The sequence below is a fragment of the Oryctolagus cuniculus genome, chromosome 12, assembly GCF_964237555.1.
Source record: "Oryctolagus cuniculus chromosome 12, mOryCun1.1, whole genome shotgun sequence".
NCBI lineage: Eukaryota > Metazoa > Chordata > Mammalia > Lagomorpha > Leporidae > Oryctolagus > Oryctolagus cuniculus.
In genome coordinates, this window is record NC_091443.1 from 37583290 (window position 1) to 37600563 (window position 17274).

The following is a 17274-nucleotide window of genomic DNA, read 5'->3' on the forward strand; positions in this document are numbered from 1 at the left end:
GGATTCACTGCTGAATTCTACCAGACATTTAAAGAAGAACTAACTCCAATTCTTCTCAAACTATTCAGAACAATCGAAGAAGAGGGAGTCCTCCCAAATTCTTTCTATGAAGCCAGCATCACCTTAATTCCTAAGCCGGAAAAAGATGCAGCACTGAAAGAGAATTACAGACCAATATCCCTGATGAACATAGATGCAAAAATCCTCAATAAAATTCTCGCCAATAGAATGCAACAACACATCAGAAAGATCATCCACCCAGACCAAGTGGGATTCATCCCTGGTATGCAGGGATGGTTTAATGTGCGCAAGACAATCAGTGTGATACACCACATTAATAGACTGCAGAAGAAAAACCATATGATTATCTCAATAGATGCCGAGAAAGCATTTGATAAAATACAACACCCGTTCATGATGAAAACTCTAAGCAAACTGGGTTTGGAAGGAACATTCCTCAATACAATCAAAGCAATCTATGAAAAACCCACAGCCAACATCCTATTGAATGGGGAAAAGTTGGAAGCATTTCCACTGAGATCTGGAACCAGACAGGGATGCCCACTCTCACCACTGCTATTCAATATAGTTCTGGAGGTTCTAGCCAGAGCTATTAGGCAAGAAAAAGAAATTAAAGGGATACAAATTGGGAAGGAAGAACTCAAACTATCCCTCTTTGCAGATGACATGATTCTTTATTTAGAGGACCCAAAGAACTCTACTAAGAGACTATTGGAACTCATAGAAGAGTTTGGCAAAGTAGCAGGGTATAAAATCAATGCACAAAAATCAACAGCCTTTGTATACACAGACAATGCCATGGCTGAGGAAGAACTTCTAAGATCAATCCCATTCACAATAGCTACAAAAACAATCAAATACCTTGGAATAAACTTAACCAAAGATGTTAAAGATCTCTACGATGAAAATTACAAAACCTTAAAGAAAGAAATAGAAGAGGATACCAAGAAATGGAAAAATCTTCCATGCTCATGGATTGGAAGAATCAACATCATCAAAATGTCCATTCTCCCAAAAGCAATTTATAGATTCAATGCAATACCAATCAAGATACCGAAGACCTTCTTCTCAGATCTGGAAAAAATGGTGCTGAAATTTATATGGAGGCACAAGAGACCTCGAATAGCTAAAGCAATCTTGTACAACAAAAACAAAGCCGGAGGCATCACAATACCAGATTTCAGGACATACTACAGGGCAGTTGTAATTAAAACAGCATGGTACTGGTACAGAAACAGATGGATAGACCAATGGAACAGAATTGAAACACCAGAAATCAACCCAAACATCTACAGCCAACTTATATTTGATCAAGGATCTAAAACTAATTCCTGGAGCAAGGACAGTCTATTCAATAAATGGTGCTGGGAAAATTGGATTTCCACGTGCAGAATCATGAAGCAAGACCCCTACCTTACACCTTACACAAAAATCCACTCCACATGGATTAAAGACCTAAATCTACGACCTGACACCATCAAGTTACTAGAGAACATTGGAGAAACCCTTCAAGATATTGGCACAGGCAAAGAATTTCTGGAAAAGACCCGGGAGGCACAGGCAGTCAAAGCTAAAATCAACTATTGGGATTGCATCAAATTGAGAAGTTTCTGTACTGCAAAAGAAACAGTGAGGAGAGTGAAAAGACAACCGACAGAATGGGAAAAAATATTTGCAAACTATGCAACAGACAAAGGGTTGATAACCAGAATCTACAAAGAGATCAAGAAACTCCACAAAAACAAAACCAACAACCCACTTAAGAGATGGGCCAAGGACCTCAATAGACATTTTTCAAAAGAGGAAATCCAAATGGCCAACAGGCACATGAAAAAATGTTCAAGGTCATTAGCAATCAGGGAAATGCAAATCAAAACCACAATGAGGTTTCACCTCACCCCGGTTAGAATGGCTCACATGCAGAAATCTACCAACAACAGATGCTGGCGAGGATGTGGGGAAAAAGGGACACTAACCCACTGTTGGTGGGAATGCAAACTGGTCAAGCCACTATGGAAGTCAGTCTGGAGATTCCTCAGAAACCTGAAGATAACCCTACCGTTCGACCCAGCCATCCCACTCCTTGGAATTTACCCAAAGGAATTTAAATTGGCAAACAAAAAAGAGGTCTGCACCCTAATGTTTATTGCAGCTCAATTCACAATAGCTAAGACCTGGAACCAACCTAAATGCCCATCAACGATAGACTGGATAAAGAAATTATGGGATATGTACTCTTTAGAATACTATACCGCAGTAAGAAACAACGAAATCCAGTCATTTGCAACAAAATGGAGGAATCTGGAACACATCATGCTGAGTGAAATAAGCCAGTCCCAAAGGGACAAATACCATATGTTCTCCCTGATCGGTGACGACTGACTGAACACCAAGAGGGAAACCTGTTGGAGTGAGGTGGACACTATGGGAAATGGTGGCTTGATCAGCATAGCCCTGACTGTTAATGAACAACTAAATACATTATCCCTCTTAGTAGTTTTTTTTATCTGTTCTACTTAATATGACTGGTTTAGATCTGTAATTGATGCACAGTTATTCTTAAGTGTTGAAAATTAACTGAAATGTGATCCCTGTTGAACATGGTGGTGGGAATGGGAGAGGGAAGAGATGTATAATTTGGGACATGCTCAGGCTGACTTGCCCCAAGTGGTGGAGTTGGAAGCATACCAGGGGATTCCAATTCAATCCCATCGAGGTGGCATGTACCAATGCCATCTCACTGTTCCAGGTGATCAGTTTCAGTTCACAGTTGGTCATGGTGAAGGGACTGGGAGTCAAAGGGAGCACATAGACAAGTCTAGTACCTGCTAACGCTAACTGATGGAGTAAATAAAGGGGAGAGTGATCCAACATGGGAAGTGAGAATCTCAGCAGACTCATAGAATGGCAGATGTCCTAAATAGCACTCTGGCCTCAGAATCAGCCCTAAAGGCATTCGGAGCTGGCTGAAAAGCTCATGAGAGTATTTCAGGCATGGAAAGCCTAGACACTCTGGCAAAAGATCTCTGCGAGTGAGATCCCAGTGGAAAGAACAGGCCATCAAAGAAGGAGGTACCTTTCTCTGAAGGGAGGAGAGAACCTCCACTTTGACTATGACCTTGTCTAAACAAGATAAGAATCGGAGAACTCAGAGGGCTTCCATAGCCTTGGAAACTCATGACTGGAGCATAGGGAGATTACTGATGCCATAGACAGGAGTGTCAATTGGTAAAGTCAACAACAGGAGTCACTGTGCACTTACTCCTCATGTAGGATCTCTATCCTTAATGTGCTGTACATTGAGATTTAATGCTATAACGAGTACTCAAACAATATATTTCACTTTGTGTTTCTATGGGGGTGCAAACTGTTGAAATCCTTACTTAATGCATACTAAACTGATCCTCTGTAAAAAAAAAAAAAAAAAAGAAATTATCAATTCCCAACTTGACTCTCACTGGGGTTAAACATGACAATAGGTCTGCTCTGATTTCATCATCATTTTAAAAAATCATCTATTATTTTTCACTTTATGTTTCTGTGTGGGAGCAAACTGTTGAAATCCATACTTAATGTATACTAAGCTGATCTTCTGTATATTAAGATAATTGAAAATGAATCTTGATGTGAATGGAAGGGGAGGGGGAGTGGGAAAGGGGAGGGTTGTGGGTGGGAGGGACGGTATGGGGGGAAAGCCATTGTAATCCATAAGTCGTACTTTGGAAATTTATATGCATTAAATAAAAGTTTAAAAAAAAATGCATTCAGTACACTCAAGTTACCAAATCCCAGCTTAGCAACACAGTAAACTATACAGTATCAATTGTTTACTGTCATGTTCACATGGCTGGCTGGGAGTTATGTGACTCAGTGCCACTACCCAGCATCTGAGAGAGGAATGTACCACATATCACTAACCTGACAAAAAATAAGTAAAAATTCAAATAAAACTAAAAAAAATTCAATAAAACTGCAGTTCTTTTGAATACCTATCACTTTTGTACCATTGTAAAGTCAAATAATCATTAGTCAAGCTATTGTAAACCAATCTATTATAAGTTGGGGAGTATTTATCCTAATTTCATAGAGTGTTTTTGGAACTATTCCCTTTTCTCTATTTTATGAAAATGGGAGTAATGGTATTATTTTGTCAGAAATATTTTATTAAATTTAACAGGGAAGCCAATTGACCCTGAACTTTTTTTTGTGGAAAGATGTTTCATTACTAAATCAATTTCTTTACTTACTGTAGGACTATTTAGATTTCTTTCTTCTTCTTGAGTCAATATTCTTACATTTCAAGCCGGCGCCATGGCTCAATAGGCTAATCCTCCGCCTTGCGGCGCTGGCACACAGGGTTCTAGTCCCAGTCGGGGCGCCAGATTCTGTCCCGGTTGCCCCTCTTCCAGTCCAGCTCTCTGCTGTGGCCAGGAAGTGCAGTGGAGGATGGCCCAAGTGCTTGGGCCCTGCACCCCATGGGAGACCAGGATAAGTACCTGGCTCCTGCCATCGGATCAGCGTGGTGCGCCGGCCACAGCGCGCTGGCCGCGGCGGCCTTTGGAGGGTGAACCAACGGCAAAGGAAGACCTTTCTCTCTGTCTCTCTCTCTCACTGTCCACTCTGCCTGTCAAAAATAAATAAATAAATAAATAATTCTTACATTTCCTCTATTAATGACACTAAGTGCTTGTAGAGTGTAGGCTACTGTTTGAGATTACACAAGTGTAATACACTCCCATCAGTTAGAATATATGACCACCTGGAGTTAGTTGCAATGTTGACTCATAAGTATTTTTTTTCATTAAGTGTTATATATGCTTCTTGAATAGAAGTATAAAAAGAAAAATGTTTTTCATAGAAAAGCCTATGAAATACCTTGCAAAGTGTTGATAAAGGCAACTAGCTTTTAAAATAATTTAAAATTCAAAACACTGGGAGAGGAAATTGCAACAGTCCAGGGGAATCGTGAACTCAAATTGTCTCAAAAGCATTTTTGAATCCATATTCCAAAAGACTATCACAAAGAATGCATCATTGTTACAGTTAATGTATGGCAAAAAAAATACAGATAGATTTTCAGTTAAAATAATAAACTATATTTCCTTAGCATCGATTGATAGTTTGACAAAAGCCTGGAGAGATATTCAGAATCTGTGACTATCACTTAAAGACATTGTAGGGGTTGTGGTATTCATATATAGGAAAAATCTGATGAAAATTACAAATAGTTTCAAGCAGTAAATAAATCAGTTGGTCCAATCAGATGATGAGGAGACTTGAGTGGAGTTTGTGGACATGAACCAACTTTGAGAATGAGGCAACAGACACTAGCTCCCAACAGCAGTGGGGCCACAAGAGATATCTGCCTGTGTGTCCATGGTGGTGACTGGACATTCAGGGACATCTACCTGCACAGCCATACATTCACATACAGCCATATATGCATGTCTACCAATAGCCACATAAATGTGTCCATATCCATCCACAAACAGCCACATCTAACCACACCCTATCCCTCCCCCCAACCATTGCTTATGTGGTCTTATAGATAATTGTGGCCTGAAGCAAAAACCTTATATAACAGACTTGTGGGCAGCTAGCCAAGCAAGTGGACAAGTCAGTTACCGTGATACTGGCTACGATAGAAAAACAGAGATTTGGGAGCATAGGAATAAAGGGGTCAGGGCAAAAGGCATAGGAACTTGATAAACACCATCTTCTCAAGTTCATCTTCTCAACAAAGCCTCAAACAGCTGAGAAGATATCACAAATCTATTTGGAAGAAAATTCTAAATTCCTGAAGTGCTAAAATTATCTGTGGGAAATGTATCTTTAAATCTGAGGAAATTAGGAAATTTAGTATTAAGACTAGAGGTGCTGAAGTTAGTTATACCCACAGTTTGAGAATAATCTGTAAATAGCTCATGTATTGTATTTTATGATTAAGAATATTTGATATATTTTCTCTATATTGTAGATTCTAGTTTTGTAAAAACATTTTTAAGGTAAACAAATTTAATGCATTTCATATATACAAATGTAGGGATATAGTGATACTTCCCATCCCACCCACCCACAATCCCACCCTTTCTCCTCTTTCCCCTCTTATTCCCTCTCTGAATTTTTACAATGATCTACTTTCAGTTTATTTATTCTCAAGATTAACCCCACACTAAGTAAAGAGTTCAACAAATGTAAGAAGAGAAAAACTCTGCTCCTCAACAGTAGAGAAAAGGGCTGTAAACAATCATTGACTCTTATAATGTCAATTTCACTCCTACATATTACATTTTTTGGTACTCTATTAGTTACCACAGATCAGATAAAATATATGGTATTTGTCTTTTGGAGACTAGCTTATTTCACTAAATGTAATGGTTTCCAGTTACATCCATTTTGTTGCAAAAGACAGGATTTCATTCTTTTTGTGGCTGAGTAGCATCCATACTATATATATATACAACTATTTCTTTATTCAGTCATCAGTTGATGGACATCTGTGTTGATTCCATATCCTACCAATTGTGGCTGAGCTGTAATAGACACAAGGGTACGGATAATACTTTCATATGCTGATTTCATTTCCTTTGGGTAAATTCCCAGAAGTGTGGTGGCTGAGTCATATGGTAGGTCTATATTCAGATTTATGAGGTATCTGTATACTGTTTACCACAATGGCTATACTAGTTTAAATTCCTACCAACAGTGGATTAAGTTACCTTACTCCCAACATCCTCACCACCATTTACTGCTTGTTGATGTCTGGGGTGAGATGAAACCCCATTGTGGTTTTGATTTGCATTTCCCCGATGGCTAGTGAGCCTGAAAATTTTTCCATGTGTCTGTTGGCCATTTGAATTTCCTATTTTGAAAAAAATGCATATTAATTGGTCCATTTCTTTCTTTCTTTTTTTTTTTTTTTTTTTTTTTTGACAGCTAGAGTTAAGACAGTGAGAGAGACAGAGAGAAAAGTCTTCCTTCCGTTGATTCACTCCCCAAATGGCCGCAATGACCAGAGCTATGCCGATCTGAAGCCAGGAGCCAGGTGCTTCTTCCTGGTCTCCCATGTGGGTGCAGGGGCCCAAGCACTTGGGCCATCCTCCACTCCCCTCACGGGCCACAGCACAGTGGTCCATTTCTTAACTGGCTTTTTTTGTTGTTGAGTTTCTTGAGCTCTTTATAGATTCGGGTTATTAATCCATTATCAATTGCATAGTGTGCAATTATTTTCTCCCACCTTGTCCATTGCTGCTTTGTTTTGTTGAGTATTCCCTTTGCAGCACATAAGCTTCTCAGCTTTGATGTAATACCATTTGTTTATTTTGGCATTGATTGCCTGTGTTTCTGTAGTCAAGAAGTCTTTGACTACTCCAATGTCTTACAGTGTTTCCTCAATGTTCTCCCTATTAGTTGATGGTATAAGGTCATAGATTGAGACCCTTGTTAAATTTTGAGTTGATTTTTCTGAGCTGTAAGGTAAGAGTCTTGTTTCAAGCTTCTGCATGAGAAGATCCAATTTTCCCAGCACCATTTGTGGAAGAGACTGTCCTTTCTCTAGGGATTGTTTTTAGCTCCTTTGTCAAAGGTTAGTTGGTTGTAGATGCATGGATTGATTTCTGGAGTTTCTATTCTGTTCCATTTGTCTACATGTCTTTTTTTGTGCCAGTACCAGGCTGTTTTGATTATAACTGACATGTGGTATATTTTGAAATCTATTATTGTGATGCCTCTGGTTTTGTTTTTGTTGTAGAAGATTGCTGTAGCTATTTGGGGTCTCCTGTGTTTCCATATGAATTTTAGCATAGTTTTTTCTAGATCTGAGAAGAATGTCATTGGTATTTTGATTGGGATCACATTTAATCTGTAAACTGTTTTCAGTGGTATGGACATTTTGATGATATTAATTCTTCCAATCCATGTACATGGAACATTTTTCTATTTTTGGTTTCTTCTCCTATTTCTTTAATGTTGCCTAATTTTCGTCATAGAGATCTTTGACATTCTTGGTTAAATTTATTTCAAGGTATTTAATTTTTTTGTAGCTTTGTGAATGGGATTGATCTTAGAAGTTCTTTCTCAAGCATGACATTGTCTTTGTGTACAAAAGCTATTGATTTTTGTATGTTAATATTGTATCCTGCAACTTTATCAAACTGTTTAAGAGCCCAATAGCCTCTTATGGAGTTTTTGGTGCTGAAGTCAATTATGCTCATTGTTTGAGAATAATCTACATATAGTTCATATACTGTATTTTGTGATTAAGACAATATTTTCTACATATTGCAGATTCTACTTTTTAAAAGATATAAATTATGAATGTATGAAAAATTGTGTTTATAAGTACTACTAGAATATTGAGAGCACTTGAAATTTGCTATATTTGTACTTTACTAAACTATGGGAGTTATTTAAGTTCCTAAAGTGTTTTGTCAAAATTCTTAAAAGTGAACTTATTCATGATATTTTAAAATGTTTTGGAAATTTTTAATATACAAGTTGTAAAATAGGCTGTAAAGCCTCCTTTGAATTATTGGAATTTCCTAGATTTATATGTAGTCATAATATTTTAAATGAAATTGAAACATTTAAGGAAAAACAATATTACTGATAGTTATTAATTTAATAAGTCAAATATTAAATTTAAAATCCAATGTAACTGTAAATAATATTTATTATGCATAAAATCTACCCTCAATGACATGAAAAGAATCTGATTGAATGTATTTGTCATTTGTCATGATCCCTCAACATCCATGGATTTCTAAAATTGAGCTCCCAAGCAGCAAGTCTGATTACAGGAAGTGGGTTTTCTCCATGATGCAATTATTATGAGACATTGAGTCAGCCAAGACCAAAGTGGGAAACTGCTTGATTCATGTTCAGCTGCATGGATGTAGGAAATCAAAATGGACAGAAATTACAAGAAGTCTAGAATCAGATGGCCAGGGATTGAAATCTGTTCCATTTATACCTTCTGAGACTTCTAGCAAGTTTCTTAACCTCCCTGTGTTTAGTTTTGTCTTCTGTAAAACTGGTACCTACCTCTTAAGGTTGTTGTTAGGTCTGCATAATAAAACAGATTTAAAATGCTTAGCATAGCACCTAACACAAAATTAAGTATTCAATAAATATTGACTGTTGCTGTTATTATCATTATTATCAAAAAGAGATTTGTGAACATAAATTTCACTCAAAATGTTCTAAAGAAGGCTTAGGTAATTATTTGGCAAAATATGCCATCAAGTCCTATACTTGAGAGACTAAAACACTTGCCTCCATTTTGATGGCTATCACTTTCTACTAGCCCTAAGGCTGATGATTTAGCCTGAGGAAAAATACTGGTTTCTTAAAGTATTTGACATTAATCTCTGGCTTCACACTCAAACCCTAAGGCTGTGCTGAGTCTCTTGTTTCAACTATTTGGGAGATTAGCAGTTAACAGACTGAAGTAGTGATGTTTTTTGACATTTCTTTCAAGAGCAAAAACAGCTTTAAAGATTTTTCTGGAATTGAAGGTGATCCTTCATTTAACCATTGAACGTGAGGACTAATATGAAGAATGGGACATATTTCTGATAGTTTTGAACAGCAGAGTAGCAATTGCTTTTTTTAGCACTTAACTGTATGCCAGCCATGGTACTTCATATGTTAACTCTTCAAGCTGTTGTTCAGAGCTACCAATTTAAAGGTGATAACGTTAGGCCACGAAGGCTTGATTCACTCATTAGAATTTCTCCTCCTCAATAATTATTTCAAGTAGTTAAATATAGATGCTAAACACAACTCCACAAGGCATTTCTGTATATAGTATGATAAGACAGAGTGTAGGAAGCATTCAGCTGAATGATCACTTGAGATCCTTTATAGGCAGTTACAAGGCTAAAGCTAAAAAACAGACCTTGCTCTTATCACTGAATTGCATGATGTATAGGTGGTCACTGTGACTCAGGTCCAAGTTGTCTTAAGGAAGCTAAGATCAAACATTCTCTCTGTGTTCAGTGGAGCAGTTTCTCATTTATCCTTTCCTCTGCCCTCCACAAAGGGAAAGGACCTAAGGGAAATTTTGTGTCAGAAAATGAAAAATGCTCTGAATTTTCCCAAAGATTGAAGGCATTTGTTTAACTAACGCATAGTAAACTCATAGATCAAGCTGCTTTATGGAAAATGTGAGTGATCTCGACAAGTGCTGCAAAAAGAGCATAACTGTCCCAAGTTCAGTGCCCCCTGGTGGATTATAATAGGAAGCACTACCTTTCCTTTCTCCCCAAAAAAGCCTCTGAAGACCCAAGGATACACAGGTTGTATCTCCATTCTTCTGCCAGCTTCATCTTATCTTTTCCACTTTCTTCTTCAGGCAGTTTGTTTTGATCTTTTTATGTTTTCATTTATTTTATCATTTTGCATTTTTTTAGATAAACGAAATTCTTTCTGGACAAGCAATAAATTGTTAGTAAACAAGGCAGATGGTCACCCAGTGCAATGCAAGCTCAGATATCTAGCATGTTTTTATGTCCAGCATCCATTCTCCTTGTTCCAATCAGTCAGTCCCTGGTTCATTCCAGTGGATAAATATTTCTCCTGTTTTCCCTAAATCTAAGTACACATAGGTTTTTGTGTTTGCACATGGAGCTACCAGGCTTTTAAACTTCACTACTCCTTGGGGTTCTCAAAGACAGAAGAATGCAAAGGCAGTCACTCCAAAATTTCAACTACATATCATAGCTATATTTTAAAAAATATATCACATTCAGTACTCATTCTTAATGGCTCATAAGTAACCACTGTGACTTTAGGTGTTCAGTAATGGAAAAAACACCATTAAAAATTCATTGTCACCTCCAAAATCTCTATGGTCACTCAAAATCAGAGTTGCTCCAAAGAGGAAGGTTTTGTACCTGTGAGAATGACTGTAACTCCTAGTTACCTCAGACCCTGTCTCGTCCTGGATTTGTAGATATGACTTGCACATGTCTCTTTTATTTAAGTTTATTTGAAGTATAATTGATAAATTAAATTTGAAGTATAATTGATAAATTAAAATTATGCATACTGAAGGGATACAACTTGATGCGTTTATATACATACATTGTGAAATCATTTCCATGATCAAGCTATCTATCACCTCACATAATTACCTTAGTGTGTGTGTTTATGTGTGGTGAGAATACCTCTTAGTGTATTTTTAGTATACAATATATTGTTATTAATTATGGTTACCATACCATACACTAGGTCTATATAAATTCATTTTAAAACTTCAATTGTATGCTTCTTTTTTTAAACTTTTATTTAATAAATATAAATTTCCAAAGTGCAGCTGTTGGATTACAGTGGTTCCCCCCCCCATAACTTCCCTCCCACCGGCAACCCTCCCATCTCCCGCTCCCTCTCCCCTTCCATTCACATTGATTCATTTTCAATTATCTTTATATACAGAAGATCAATTTAGTATATATTAAGTAAAGATTTCAACAGTTTGCACCCACACAGAAACACAAAGTGTAAAGCACTGTTTGAGTACTAGTTATAGCATTAATTCACATTGTACAAGTGTATACTTCTTAATCAACATCTCCCCATTTCTCCAATACTCCAACCACTGGCAACCACATTTCTATTCTGTGTACATGAGTTTAATTTTTTTTAGATTCCACATATTGGTGAGATCATGCAGTATGTTTTTATTTTGTGTCTTTTTTCACTTAGCATAATGTCTTCCGTGTCCATCCACGGGATCACAAATGAAAGGATTTCCTTGTTGTTTAAGGATAAATAGTGCTCCATTCTGTATATTTACCACATTTTCTTTGAACATTCATCCAGTGCTGAGCACTTAGGTTGAATTCTTATCTGGCTTGTGTAAAAATGCTGCAGTGAACATGGAAGTGCTGATACCTCCTTAATATACTGAGTTCATTTGTTTGGATATATACCCATAAGTGGGATTGCTAGATTTTCTGGTAGTTCTATTTTTAATATTTTGAGGAGCCTCCAAACTGGTGCTCTTTGATGGCTATGCCCATTTACATTCCCATCAATAATGTATAGTGGTCCCCTTTTTAAATTCCTCACCAATACTTGCTATATTTTGGCTTTGGGATGATAGTCATCATCACAGGTGTGACAAAGGTATCTCAGTGTGGTTTTGATTTGCTGTTCCCTGGTATTTAGTGGTGTGGAGTCATCTTTTCATACACTTGTTGGCCTTTTCTATAAGGGTATGTCAAAAAGTTCATGGAAAATTGAAATAAAATATGTTTATTTTAGCACAAAAAAAACCACAAAATTCACACATAATTTTTTTTACTATATGCATTTTCCATAACTTTTTGAATATGTCTTCTATGCCTTCCTTAGGAAAATTCTATCCAGGTAATTTGCCTCATTTTAAAATCAGACTGTTTTACATTTAAGTTGTATGAACTCTTTATGTATTTTGGATTAACTCTCTTTAAATATGCTTTGCAAATATTTTCTACCTTCTCTTTTTGTTTATTATTTTCTTTGATGCTTTCACTTTATTATAGTTATATCACAATAAAATATTGTGGTATAAAATAAATATCCCCATAAATTGTCCAGTCAGCATTGATTTGCAGAAGGCAGAAGCTAATTGCAAAAGAAAAGAATTTTGAACAAGAGATTTGGGTGCTTCCAACATCTCTGGGAGAGATAAAGGGACAATCTTGTGTTTGGTTTTGAGGAACAACTCCCAGAAAACCTCCTCAGAACTGTCCTTCTAGGGGAGCTGCTTCCCTGGCCACAGTCAGGAAACAGAGCAATTAGGAAGCTGCCACTGGAAATGTAACTCCAGGAATAACACCCTAGTGATGCTCTAAGCCCTACCTCTTGATGGCTACAAAGCTAAGCAGAATTCCACTCAAGAGAAAATTTTGTGCCTCTCCAACTATGTTTGCCAGAAATAACAATAGAAAAAAAAGTATTGAAATGTGGCCTTTAATATCACACCAGTGCATTTGTTTGACCAAATCAAATCACAACTGGACCCTTAGATCAAGAGAAAGTCCAGAAAACAAAAACTTCAGCATTATGGTGCAGTCTACCAGGTAGGAAGGCCTCATAGAAATAAATTTTTTAAATTCTACATTGCAAGTTACTTGTGGATCATGAAATCAATTTATTTAATGGGCTATGAAATCAACTGATTTTTAATGGAACAGAATAGAATAAATCATTTTACTCTATGTGATAAAGGAAGATTGCTTTCAAAGCCTTTTCATTTTAGGGGTCTGTGTATGCATATGACTGGGTTATGATATAAAGTGATCATGTGAATATATCTCACTCTAGTATATCATTTGTCATAAACTCCATCATTTGATGCTATATCAAACTAGTGTCAAAAACTTTTGCTATTCACTGCACTAGATGGACTGTATAATGGATTTTGAACACAACTTCACCGATATCCAACATGAACTCTCAAAGGTGAATTCGTTTCTAAATGCAACTGTATCTATTTTCTATGGATGCTGTAACCAATTCACTACGCTGTGTCTGAAAACAATCTAGGTTTATTATGTTACAGTTCTGTACTTAAATACAGAGTATGCATCACTGAACTACAATTAAGATGTTCTGAGGGCTGCATTCCTTTCTGGAGGTTCTATGGAAGGATCTAGTCCCTTACCTCTTAATGGTTTTCTATAGACTGGCCCTCTTCCTTGACTGAAGACCCTCTTCCATCTTCAAGGCCTGCAACATTGGGCAAGTCTTTCTCAGGTTGCCTGTCTTCCCCTCTTAAGGAGGCTTGTGATCACATTGGCCCAATCTGGATGAGCCAGGATAGTCTCCCTATTTTAAATTCACCTGATTAGCAAACTTAAGTCCTGCTTTGTCATAAAATAGAATATATTCACAGGTCCCAGGGAATAGCAGGCATTTTTCCATGTACTACACCAAGCAAACCAAATGGCAGGAGAACATCTACGAGTCATGTAAGACAAGGGGGAAAGGAAATGCTGATCTTCCGTTGCAGATGTCTCTAGTCTCTATTGCTTCTAAAGCCAGGTTAGACAAGAAAAATGCATGATTTACCACAAAGAACTGCACTAAAGGGCATATAGATATATGCTATATTTTTGTCCATCTTACATAGCTATTACTGTCTCTGAAGTCTCATTATTTTGTTTTCAAATGTTTAATCTTCATATTATTCTCCTTTCAATCATCTGTTTTTTTCATATTATTATTCAGGGTTTATCTGCAATCCCTTTAGTCCTGAAACAGTCTTTTTTTATTCTTCTATGTCTGATTTCTTTTTCACTTTGATCTGTCCTCTTTTCAAATCTTCCTTTTGTCCAATCATTTTATCTCTGAGTTTTTCTAATTCTAATTAATACTATTCTTCCATTGTTCCTAAATATATTTTAATTTCATTCTGATCATTTTCAAAGGATTGGCTATTATTTATTCCAAAACAGGAAGAAATCACTTTTCTGAGTAATGAATCTGTTCAGGATGTGACTGAAGTCCTTTGTGGCTGCTCACTTTTAATGAGGCGAGTTTGCTAGGTCAGTGAGGGACTAGGATGATTTTCATATCTTTACAACTTTAGGGCTTCATTTTGTGCTACTAGTAAGAAATAGTAATGTGGTCCTATGCTTACCCATTCTCTGTCTCCTTCACTCACTTTTCCAGATTTCCTCTTTCCTCTGCTCTTCCTCAGTCCTGAGTCAACTCCCAGGAGTTGCTCTTCAGCAAAGATCTCTGTCCAGAAAAGATCTACTATTTCAAGAGTATTTAGGACTCACTCTGTAAGCCCTCACTTCTCGTTCTGACCCCGCCATTGCACAGGCCTTAGACTACACCTGGCCTCAGGTGAATCTAGACCTCATGGTTTTGAGAGGCATTCATATAATTCAAGGCCATCACTCTTCTACCCTCTTGCACAAGTTAGGTCCAATCTTCATCAAATGGTTCTTGATTTGTGCTGCAAAGTCCCCGGTCAAGATTCACCAGACCTACCAAGTACATTAACATCAAAAAAGAAGCAATAATGGGCTTTTAACAATATGATTTCCCAGAAAAGCAGAACATATTTCAGGCTGAAATGCTCATCTTTTTAAAATGCAGTAATGAAAATAATTTGATTTCCCAGAGATTTCATAATCTACTCTCTTGTGTTTAATACTGGTCTTTCTCTCTCTTCGTATTATTAATTAAAAAATAATAAAAATCCCATCCCCTGTGCTCAACTCCACATTACTTTGATTCAAAAAGCTTCTTTCCTAATTTTGCTTTATTTTCTTTAATTGTTTTTTTTTTCCTTTTCCATCATCTTTCCTTTAATCTCCACGCCATCTCCTGAGTACTAATGCTTCAATGTTATTGCACCCCACAGAGGACACCAGGGAATTATGCTTCTTGGCCTTTCCTTCCTGTTCTTGGCCTACTTGAGAAGATATACTTTGCTTTTTGACATGAGAAATGAAGAAACAGCATATGTCAAATAAATCAGGGAATTGTTCAAAATCACTGAGCAAGCAGAAGTTTCTAAACTCACTCGTAAATGCTCAATTTCTATTTAGTTTCCTTTCATCAGACAGCATTCTTGTGGGAGCTGACAATTCATGCTCAAATGTTCCACTCATCTTCCCATAATTCCCCATTATCAGAGATGTCTAATTACAAAACTTCACCCTCAATCACAACTCATTATCATCAGGCCTGATATTACTCATGATCCAATATTCACAATGATGGTTAAGACATTTCCATAAACATAGACTGATGGAACAAAGACATAACCCTCAGCCATTCTCACTCATTGCCCAAAAGATAGATAAAGACTGGAATGTATTCCTTGCCCTTGAATCTCAATTGGGTCTCACACCCTATTGCCTTCATTCCCCCACCCCCAAAATCTTTTCCAGGCTCCGGAGGCCCTGCTTGGCCACCTGAAAGACTAGTCCAGGAATTCACTGCCACCTGCTGCTCCTTCTCCTCACCCCCATCTCTAGCCCTCCTAATATATAAAAAGGCCTGGCTCCTGGGGTCAGGGCCTCCTGCCATGTATATGCTAGCAGTTGGTCACCCACCTCTAAGAATTTATTTTCTCTGAATAAATCTGTTTTGGCTATATATTTGTATACTGCCTCCTCTTTGTTCCATGCCTCTTCCTAACATAGACTTTATAAATTTTATTCTTTCCCCCTTGTAAAGACTGTAATTTTTGTTTATAATATTAACATTCTCCCAAATATCAATTCAAATTATCCTGAGAATTTGACGTGTGCATGTAGAATATGTACTGGAAACAGAAATGGAATGAAATCCTCACCTCCAGTAGGTTGCCAGCCCAACCAGGCAGAATGTCACAAACCAGAGGGTGAGCACCACGGTCCGGAAAGGGCCACATTGTGGTTACATTTCCTTCTCTGCGTCATTCAGCCTTTCACCCAGTGCTGCTACATTTTAACCCAATGTCAAAATATTCATCACTGACATCAGTCTCCTCCCCTACTTGAAGTCTTGAAATTGTTTCCCACGTTCTGCTGCATCAAATCAGTCCTGCATACAAACCATACTTCTGTGCTTTGTCTCACAGATTCATTCCTTCTCTTCAGAGAGCTGCCAGGTTATCACATCCATCCTGGGTGCTAGAGCATCCTTCTCTCATTGCCTCCACTTGCTCTAGTCCATCCAGGATGTCAGACTGAATTTCCTACAGCACTAAATTCACAAAGTCACCCCCATGTACAGGAATCTTCATTGGTATTGATCCCATTCATACTTGGGAACATTCTAAGAAGTTCCTAATCAAGGTCTACTCTAGCTCACCAAGCTCATCTGCCACTAATCACCAAAACTATGCTCAATAGTGAGATCCAGGGTTCATTTCCAAATATGTGCCTATAATTAACATCCTCACCCTGCCAGCTTTTCTTACTCTACTCAAATTCTGCATGGCCTTTAAGGACAAGCTCCAGGTCACCTTCAGTTGCTGATGACTGTGGCTAAATTTAACTGCTTTTTCTCTGAGTTGACTTGGAGCTATTCTATAGTCTCTATGTCATCCCAGATACAAGGAATTTGGTTGGATAGAATTCAGTGTTCATGGAACCCAAACTAAACAATATCCTTTTATCTTTTTTGTCATGTAAAATTTTCTAGAAAATTTTGGCTAAACAATTGAGTAAAATAAAAGAAGAAGAGAATAAGGAGGAGGAGGAGAAGAGGGAGGAGGAGGAGGAAGGGAGCAGAAGGAGGAGGATGTGGGCGAGGAAAAAT